The sequence below is a fragment of the Ixodes scapularis genome, unplaced genomic scaffold (assembly GCF_016920785.2).
Source record: "Ixodes scapularis isolate PalLabHiFi unplaced genomic scaffold, ASM1692078v2 PGA_scaffold3__209_contigs__length_174095766, whole genome shotgun sequence".
NCBI lineage: Eukaryota > Metazoa > Arthropoda > Arachnida > Ixodida > Ixodidae > Ixodes > Ixodes scapularis.
In genome coordinates, this window is record NW_024609868.1 from 52,430,869 (window position 1) to 52,441,278 (window position 10,410).

General features: G+C 45.8%; 1 protein-coding gene across 1 annotated transcript in view; it reads right to left on the reverse strand.

Annotated features, from left to right (window-relative positions):
• Positions 1-10,109, reverse strand: part of LOC8042139 (substance-K receptor) — a 243,724-nt gene extending 233,615 nt beyond the window's left edge. Inside the window, exon 1 of the mRNA XM_042292434.1 lies at positions 9,980-10,109. The gene's annotated coding sequence lies outside the window, so the exon portion shown is untranslated. The remainder of the gene's footprint in view (positions 1-9,979) is intronic.
• Positions 10,110-10,410: the final 301 nt, after the last annotated feature.

Here is a 10,410-nt window from a genome sequence, read left to right on the forward strand (position 1 = left end):
CACCGGGGGCGTCGTCTGGAGCGAGCCTTCATAGCGCGGCTTTCGAAAGCGAGCGTGTCAGTCGTCATACGCGCACAAACACTGAGAATGGTACCGCGGGTTGAGAAAGTCGTAGAAGACCTGCTTCCAGTAGGTGCTCGTTTCCCTCCGCCGTGATGAAAATCCGGGTTCGCATCGAAACTTCTTTTTGTGCGCCGATCGAATCGAAATCCAGCCGCGACAGCGAGCAGACGAAGGAGACCGCAGGCACGGAGCAGACGTAGTTTAAGCCTAAACTAGTCGACCGAGCGGCGGGCAGACGATAAAAACTGCCCATCTTTTTTTTAATTTATATATTCTGTGTATACGCATCACACCACAAACAACAATGGCGGCGTTAAAGAGAAAACCATCTCTAGCGCATAAAGTATTTGGATGCACGTTATGTAAACGCGGCTTTTGAAAAATCCTCGAAAAACGCAGAGGCCTCTCTTAACGTCACGACGTGGCAATTGCAACCGCGACAAATGTGTCGGAATTGCCCTCCGTTTGTCCCTATAGCTGTACTGCAGGGGCGGTGCAGCAATACTAAATCTGAATGTTTTTTTTTTTTTTTTTGTTCTTTCACTTTACACGAGTGGAACTCAAGGGTACTCGCACGCAACGGCACTGGCCAAGTGGCTTTGCGTGCGTCCTTTGTTGCGGTGAAATTTCGAGGACAAAAGCGAGCGTTTTCGTTCAATCTCTCCTTCGCGAAACTTGATGACGTAAAAATTGGGTTGTGTGTATGTTTATACAGCCTAGAACTTGGTCTTCCTCAACGCGCGATGAGTCTCCTAGCGGTAGATGAGAAATTTGGCCACTGTAGTACAACCGCTAGCCTGGGGTCTTTAACGTGCATCACTGATACACGACCGCACGCCGGAGCGGTGGTCATCCAGATCGAAACGGGCAGGGGTGGGGATTGAACCCAGGATCCTGGGTTCTGCAGCGCGAGCTTTTGCTCCACGTGCTCCGAGCTGGTATGCGCTAGCCCGCTCGGCCACCGATCCCCTTCATGACGTAACTGGAAGATCGCAGTATCCCCAAGTGGACGATATTCGAATGCGGTTCATAGATTGGACCCGACCATTCCGTGGGCCCTCGATTTGGGCTCGTGATAATCTATAGTTTGGGCTCGTGATAATCTATAGCTCGAGAAGCATTCGGGTAGTGGCCCATGTCCAATCGCTGCAATGACGACAATAGCCGAACCATAACAATGTCTGGAACTCAGTGCGCGTCCTGTGTTTTGCCGACCCAAGCGCGTGGCTTTGATCAACATTGGCGGCATATAAACGGCTCCAGATCACGTAGCCGCTTGTTCTGGCCAGGAGTTGAGGGGGTGGACGCTGCTCCTTTTTCTTTCATTTCTTCTGTGACTTCGATTGCGTGTGGTGAAAAACGAACGGGTATTTCACATGTCGTTAGGCAGTTTTAGCGAGTCGCTTTTCAAAACCTCGGTTCCGAAATCACAAACGGTGCAACTAATCCGTTCTGTCAAACCGTGCAAAAAAAAAAGTGGCTTGCTCTGTATGTTTATATAGCCTTGATGATACGCCTCGACAGATAATCGGATCCCTTAGCTGTAGATAAGAAATTTAGCCAGTGCAGTACAACCGCTAACCTGGGGTCTTTAGCGTGCATCACGCAGTAGTGATTACACGAACGCGTGCCGGTGCGAAACTCACCTAGATCGAAACGGCGGGGGCGGTGGGGATGGAACCCAGGAGGTTCTCAGCGCAAGCTTTCGCTCCACGCTCCGAGCTGAGACCCGTTAGCTCACTCGGCCACTTCCTCCCCGTGAAACCGTACGTGAAATTTGACATATTTTAGCGAATCGTGAAACTGGCGCAACCGTGTAAACGATGATGATGGTTGTGTTTGACCGGTAGCGCCATCTTTTAGCAAACATGTGAAAAATTTTGCAACGTGTAAACCCGTGGCGGCTCGTGTCCCTGGCCTACGACTTATATAAACAAGACGGCCGACGTAACATTTGCCGGTCAGAATTTCAAGAAATGCTAAGCTAGATAGAGTAATAAGTGTCTGAACGATCGTAAAGGCACGTGGTGTGTCTCCGTCATCTCGAACTTGAACGATCGTTCACGTTGTGTGCCGTCGAACCAAATCATTTTGTCTGCTCGCGGTCGCCATGACAGCTAGTCTGCCCCCAATCGCAAAAATTTACTAGCATGCGCAGTTTACAACATTCAGGATCGCTTACCATTGTGAGCAGTCCTCGAAATGATTTGGTTCAACCGCTCAAATGAAGCAGAGTAACAGAATGGCAAGTCGCTTCCCGCTGTCCTAAGTCAAACGCTCGCATGCTCAGCGGAGTCAGTCGCCGAACCGACAGCCATTCTTTTTTACCCGAGTAATGAACGGAGCTGGCTGCGTTGTGGTGAGGACTCCAGAGGCCGGAATGGAAAAAATGAACGAGAAAAGCCTCCCGACGCCTCGAACGACTCGCGCGTGCATCCGCAGTGGCGTCGGCGATGCGTTCGAGGGCGAACCATTCGTGTGGAAACGACTCGCTATAACTCCCTATTACCGTCAGGGATCCATTCTAAGCTGCTTTGGAAACTATTTTTATCTTAATTTTTCGGCGGAAAAAAGAAATCGCGCTATTCTTACGCCGTTAGATGCAATTTAGGTGGGGGTAGCCCAGTCTAGGACCCGCGCAGGAGCGTAGCTAGAAACGCTCTATTTCTCGGCTCTCATTGCTTTAGAGATGATTGACGTTTGTAATGTTCGTTGTAAAGTGGTTTCTCCGTGCCGCAGGTCTTTTGTTCAACTTTTAGTTTTATGTTTGGTAAACAAGCTATATAGATAGAGCCATTATAATGTTTTCAAACATATCACGATATTGTGTTTTTCGCTTTGGTTTCAAAAGATAACAAACATGGCTGCCGGCGTTTGTGGCGAGCGCGTAGCTCGTTGAGCTCGCCTGTTTTGATAAGTGCGAGTCGTTCCCCGTTCACCGAGGTGTTTATACTTTCTTTTCAGCTAACGTCCAGACGCTGCGGATGCTACAAGCGCGAGCATGTGGCCCTGAACGGTGCTTGCGCTGCACGAGCGCGCGTGCTTGGCAGGGACGCTGAGAGCTCGGGGCTCGCGCTTGTAGCATCGGCTGCGCCTTGACTTAAGCTGAAACGAAGTATAGGGGAAGATCTCCTCAACCGACGTAGTTTGTAGCGGACAACAGTCGCAAGCCTTCGGAAGCGCTGTGCGGGTGCTTGTTTTCGTATAGGGGGGCTTACGTAACCCTATAGCGTCGCGGGTCAACTATTTCGCTTGGTCTGGCTTGATTGGTTTTGTTTGCGGGTTTTGATGCTGAATAAATGTGTCAGTTCTTGTAAAAGCAACCACGCTACTCTTAGAAGCGTGCAACCGTTGTGATTGCGGCCATGGTTACCGTGCTGAGAGGTTGCGCATACACAGGTAAGACTTTGCGAGCCCGTTGACGGGGAACAATCGGGTTTTCGCATGAGGTGCGTCCACTGCCTCCGGCTTCACTTGGGATTTTTTTTCGTTTAGATGGCTTGAGACGGTAGTTCGCCTTCCCTTCTTCCTAGCTTCATGCTTGCATTAGACCGTGGGTCGTGCACGATGGACCGCCAAAAGGCCATTTCGTCGTCGCGGAAGCGACGGCGCATGGATGTAGGTAGATGAGGCGATATGCCTGCTCAAGCCAGCCGAACGAAAAAATACCGAGTGAAGCCGGAGAGGTCACTGTCGATGGGAGCTGGCTAGAGTTCCTCGATATGCTCCCCCGAAGGGGGAGCAGAGTTGCGCATTTGTTTTACCCGCGCCGCCACGCCGCTATTTGCCGAGATCCATCACTTCAGGAGCAAAGTACCCGGCGCCGTGCAAGAAAGCCACCTTTACGATCGCTCCGCCGACGTTGCTCGCGCACCGACGTATGTTCCCCTGCTTTCGCCTCCTTCTCCTCTTTTTTTGTCTTCCATGCGCGGCTGCGCGCGCGGCGCCGCTATTTGCCAAATTTAATCACGTGAGGAGCAAAGCATCCAGGGCGTGCAGGAAAGCCGGCGCTACGGCCACCCGCCGAGGCTGAATGCGCAACTCTGCTACCGTAGTACCCTTAGCGAAAACTAATACGTTTGAAATATACCACATTCTAATTTGAGTGCATTTGAAATACAGTTCATAATTGTAAGTACACAAAAAATAGACCGAAAATATAAATTTTTTTTTTATTACTTAGTACTAAAACGTACTTCTAAAAATCATTTTGAAATACCTTTACTTCAACTACATTTGAAGTTCCCTCCATGCGTTTTGAAATATGTAAATACAAAATTAATAGGCACAAAATACCTTTCACACATATTCCTTGAAATATTTATTTAATTCATGCAAAATATACTCCAACCCTAAAAAAATGGAGCAATCAAAAATACGTGCAGAATACTCTTAAAATACCTGAACATCGTAAATACTGTTGTGTTATACTCTAAGTACCTTTTGACTGCAGTACTTTGGTAGTTTGACTGAAACTACAAAAATACTGAAAAGCTCCCCTTTTAGAAGTTCACTTCAAGCAGATATGAAGTACACTGAAGCGCCTAAATACAACATTTGATTAGTTTGTCAACTGAATTGCGCAGCATCGCACTGATAAATCAGCCCAGTTTTTGTTATTGTTTCCGTTTTTTCTATCAAGAACACACCTGATCAGTTCCTTGCACACCATTCACAAACGGGGTTCGGGAACTGCAACCACAACATTTGCTGATGCTGGAAAGCTTCAGCAGGTGCTGTGAACAGATAAGTTTGGCGTGGTTTTGTTAGCACAATGTTAGTTCACTGAACGTGTATACTCACCATTGTACGTGATGTGAATAGTGACTTTAATATAGTGACATTAACTACCATATTAAATAGTCGACTACTAAAAAGGAAAGGTACAACAACTACTGTAAAATATTTATTTTTCGCGGGCTCAATATTTCGTGATTTAGGCCAAAGTTGGAGTTTTGGAATAATTCGCAAATTCTAATTTTCGCGACTCGCTGGGATCGCAATAGAGATTTTAATGTTTTACATTTTGCCGGAATTTTTCACGGGACCTGTTTTTCGGAATTATAGGAGATTCGTGAACTTTGCGAGTATTAGGTCCTCACGAAAATAAAGTTGTTTACAGTATTTTAAAGTGAAGAAACTGCCTTGATTCGCTTCGTCCTGAGTGCTGCTACGCAGAGAAGCAATAACATGTATTTTATGAGCCGTTCGTGTGGATATTGTTTTAGGGACTGCGCCGAATTGTTATTTGTTGTACCAATGCCTTTTAGTAAGAGATATCGTCCAGGAACTTCAAAACACTGTTTCCCCTTTGACAGACTCCCGAGGAGAATATCGAATACTTGGAACCTTAATAAGCGCAGAGCTGGTCACCGAAAAAATGATTACCTTCAATATGTAGGCTATATAAGGCTCTAGAGCAGTCAACGGGACTGTAAATGAGCTGTTCAGTGCGTCATGGTGTTTGTGTTTGTGTTCGTTTCTAATTTAGCTTTGTGAGATGTATTTAGTAGTGCCTTCAAATACCACAGGGACACCATTTGCTGACAAAACCGAAAATAAAAAAAAAATTGTGTAACTGGTTTTTAATGCACATGGCATCTTGAGTGTGAAGGGATAATATTTTTGGTATATCTAAAATATTTTTTTATTCGAATTTACAATGTATTTTGAATACCTTACAAGCGTATTTCGAATGCGGCCAAAATAATACAGAATAAATACAAAATAAATATTCATACTAAATATATTTCAATTTCGTTTGAAGTACGGCCTCTTTTTGGTAAGGGTAGCTATATACAGGAACTCTAGAACTGCCCCAAGGATGGCCAAAACAGCTGTTAGCGCCTAATGAGCTCTCCTTTTCGTCCAACAGCGTCTTTTGGTTTAGGCCATCGTATGCAGCGTGTCCCTTCAAACCGGAAGTCTTCCCTGGCTTCACCTCTGGTGGCGTCATGTCTCCCCCAGAAGCTTCCTATCACCGTGGTGAACGCGGACGCGCCGCTTTCATGGCGGCGTCTTACGGGCGTTCCCTGAATGGCGTGCATTAGAGTCGCAGGGTATCTTCTAATACAGCAGACGGCGCCGTACACTGTCGCGCGTCTACCCGCACGACTTGATGGCGGTGTCAGACGGCAGACTAGACGCACCGGACGTCGCGACAGGGAGACTTTGCTTGTGAACGTGCTCAGCCGAACAGCCAAGCCAATCCAGTAGCAATGGGCGGGGACCACGGAACCGCAGCCTCCACCGTTCTTTGAGCGGGGCCTAGAGCGGGTGAAGAGCTCCACCCGAATTGCGATTAGCGTAATAAATATTGTTTAAATGTTGTGCTTTTTAGGAAACAAGAAAAGAATATGTGTTCCTTTTTAAGCACCTTAATTTTTTTTTTTTTTTTTTTATAGCGCAGCTTTTAGGGGCTTGTTTCCGGCTTGAGCGGCGTCGCCGTCGCCGTCGGCGTAACCGCGCGGTGCATCATGGGAAATGTCCCATAATGCACCGCGCGAGCCCCCCACCGGGGTCACGTGACCTCGTGGGGGGGCACGTGACCCCCCCGAGGTCACGTGACCCCGGTGCATCATGGGAAATGTCCCATAATGCACCGCGCGAGCCCCCCACCGGGGTCACGTGACATCGTGGGGGGCACGTGACCCCCCCGAGGTCACGTGACCCCCCGAAGTCACGTGACTCCCCTGAGGTCACGTGACCCCCGCCGATGTCGCGTGACCTCTCAATGACGTCATCGTCACTGGTGACGTCACCGGCATCCACATCGTCATCGTCATCATCACTGATGACATCACCGGCATCCACATCGTCATCGTCATCATCACTGATGACGTCACCGGCATCCACATCGTCATCGTCATCATCACTGATGACGTCACCGGCATCCGCATCGTCATCGTCATCATCACTGATGACGTTACCGACATCCGCATCGTCATCGTCATCATCACTGATGACGTCATCAGTGACGTTACTGATGTCGTCACCGGCATCCACATCGTCATCGTCATCGTCACTGATGACGTCACCGGCATCCGCATCGTCATTGTCATCATCACTGATGACGTCACCGGCATCCGCATCGTCATCGTCATCATCCCTGATGACGTTACCGACATCCGCATCGTCATCGTCATCATCACTGATGACGTCACCGACATTCGCATCGTCATCGTCATCATCACTGGTGAAGTCATCAGTGACGTCACTAATGACGTCATCGGTACCCGCATCGTCATCGTCACTGATGACGTCATCAGTGACGTCAGTGATGACATCATCAGCATTGGGGGTCACGTGACCCCCAAGGTTACGTGACCCCCCCTGGTTAGTTTAACCCCCCCCCCAGTGCCCTTCCCTCCTCCTCCTCAAGAGCTGCGCTCTAATTCGGCGTTACAGGGAGTTGTAAGCAGCTTTCACTTTTTCATTTTAGTGTGGTTTTTTTTGCAGAGAAGAAAAAACAAATTTGTAGAATACATACTTGATCATAATTATAGTACATACTTTCACTTTTAAACATCAGAATGGCGTAGATCTGTCGCTAGAGTACAAGCAAGGTAAATAATAAAAATCAAGATAACTTGAATTTAATAAGAAATTATACCGAGATTTATATCAGACAAGTTTTACTGTGATGAAATAATTTAAGCTTTTTCCCGCAAAAACCATTTCGAATGTAGATTTTATTTACATTCGTCTATGATTTGATGTTTTCTGTGTGCCTTTTTTTTTTGTTGTAGTAATGAAATCTAAAGATCATCAAGCAAGAAATACTTATACCAGGCTAAACACGAGCCAGAGCAGTTCTGCTTTCCACTTTGTTCTTCAGTTAGGTAACGTCCTATTTAAAGCAGATCAAAACGCAAAAACTACAAAATTGATGCGTGATTAAATTCAAATAAAATTCTAATGAAAAATCATATAAACCTTTTTAGGTAACTAAAAAGAATCAAGCTATTTTTCACTAGTATAGTGGGCGTTACACCAATAAAGGTCGTTTATTAAACTATACTTTAAATGTACAATACTTCTTCCTTCCTCATTGTTATCAGTGACCGGACGGATCGTTCAATCTGCTTAGTATAAAACTACATGTATTAAGAAAGAGTGACTATTATATAGCTAAGGTCGTATAAATAAATTAATCTTATTTATTTCAAATAAATCTGATCAATAAAAAAAAACGAATTTTCTTAGTAGAGCGTTGGTTCTCTATAAGGAATCGTAAGCACGTGCCCCACCTCCCCATGAGAAAAAGCACACGTGCTGGCAGAGAGAGAATAAGCAGAGACCTAAAATAAAACTTATCAGCCACCTCCTACGCGATCGAGTCCTCGGCGGCTTTGCGGAGAAGGGCCGACCTGCGTATCCCCACTGCGTGGGTTTATATAGTGTGACTGGAGTGCCAGCGCGCAATATCAGGGAGGCTCAATTGCGCGCGCTGAAGGAGCGACGTCATTGAGATTTTCGTTGCTCGCCAAAAATGTCCAGCTTATTTTAAAAAATCCACATCCCTTCGCTGGCTGGGGTGTGCCAGATGCATGTCGTTGGTTAGACATATAAGACCCCCAAAACTTTATTTCACGTAATTTTTTAAGGTACAGTGTCATCAACTCACTGCATAATATATTTGTAAACAAATAGCCTTGCGGAAAAGTGTAAGGAACACCCCCTACCCACCCCCCACCCCCCTTTGCAAAAGAAAACAAAATTTCGAGTGATTACGGATTGCGTCCCTAAAAAGTTGATTTTGTTTTGTTTGACACAACGATCTACACCAAACCCGAACAGGTCAGGGTCGTACTAGACGCACAGAAACTAACGACTGGCTCTAGTTTTTTTTTGTTTTTTTTTCAAATGATTTACTGGAATTTAAGCGCCGTCAACATATACGAGGGTTGGATGAAAGGTCTTGCGTCCACATCTAAAGAATCCACAGTTAAGAACCGGAAGATTTTTTTTTTTTTTGAATAGTTGAGCAACATTTTTTAAATATCTATGCCACGATTTATTTGTGGATGAGGTGTTGTGCTCTGACAGTATGTGCGAACACTCAAAACAGTGGAAACTTTCCAGCTCGCCACGTCATGCTAACGTCGTGTGTTAGCATCGCTTTTCTTTTGTCTCTTTCCTTAGACGTTTTACTTCAAGAACGTCATAACTACTTCTAGGTGCCGGAATCCGCCGAAAAAATCATGGCATCCATCTTCTGGGACGCTGTCAGGGAATCCTGGTGATGGATGACCCCCACGAGGCACCGGCAATCAATGCTGACTATTCCAAGCAGACACTGTTGTCATGACTGTTCTGGTTGAGTGGTGTGACTCCCAAAAGAGATGTTTTTCTTTTCTTTTTTTTTTCAAATGTTGGCGAAGTTTGAGTTTACATAAAAAGTGAATGGAAGTGCAGCTGGACGATGTGAAATAGTCAGGAAATTTCATTACTGTTGGCTGGACAAACGCATCACATGTAGGCGCGCGTACATTTTATTGCCAATGTAACAAAAAAGAACAGCGAAAATCTCTTCCATAAATATACCAACAAATCACATTAAACTCTGAGTTCTATAAACGAAAAGATGATTATTTTTTGTCACGCTGTAAATTGAAAGGAGCAGTAACGCTATTACCTGCTCCTTTCTATTAATACAGAATAGCCTTCAATAATCTACCCCTCTCAATTGTGTTCGTCTTTTTTTTTTTTTTTTTTTTCATCGGCTGATTTAGTTTTGAGCACAATTCCGGGCTCGTCCCGCTACTTGACCAAGCAATGAAGAGTGAATGATAAAAAGTCAGAACACAATCGCCGTAAAGCATTCTTTGTACTGAGAGCAAGAACGAAACTTGTTTTACCATATAGAACGACAGCCCCAGAAAAGGTAAAAACGCATCTGCAACTCCACACGTACCCAAAAACGCTGCTTGGGCCATCATATGGCATCATCATCAAAACCTTGCTTCTTCCCACACACACACACACACACAAATTGTATAAAAGGAAGTTTCGTGTAGCGACCAAAGCTCTGTCGTTGACATAACGCTCGAAACGCCCATTCCGAAGAAAGCGTTATCGTTTGTGCACTTGCAGTGCGCGTAGTTCTTCGTGTCTTTTTTTATTTCGACCGCACCTGCTGTCGTTCCGGTAATGGTTGGACTACGGTAGAGAGCCGTCTCATTTCGAGAAAATGACGCCCACTGGAAGTGTCTTTGGAGACTCTAAGTATATTCTGACTGACCCCCGCACAGTTCCTGAAGCTCACATTGCGTAATAATAACTCGTTTGGAACGGAATGAAACAACACGACAATGGACTTAAGCTTATTGTATTTGAAACAAGATA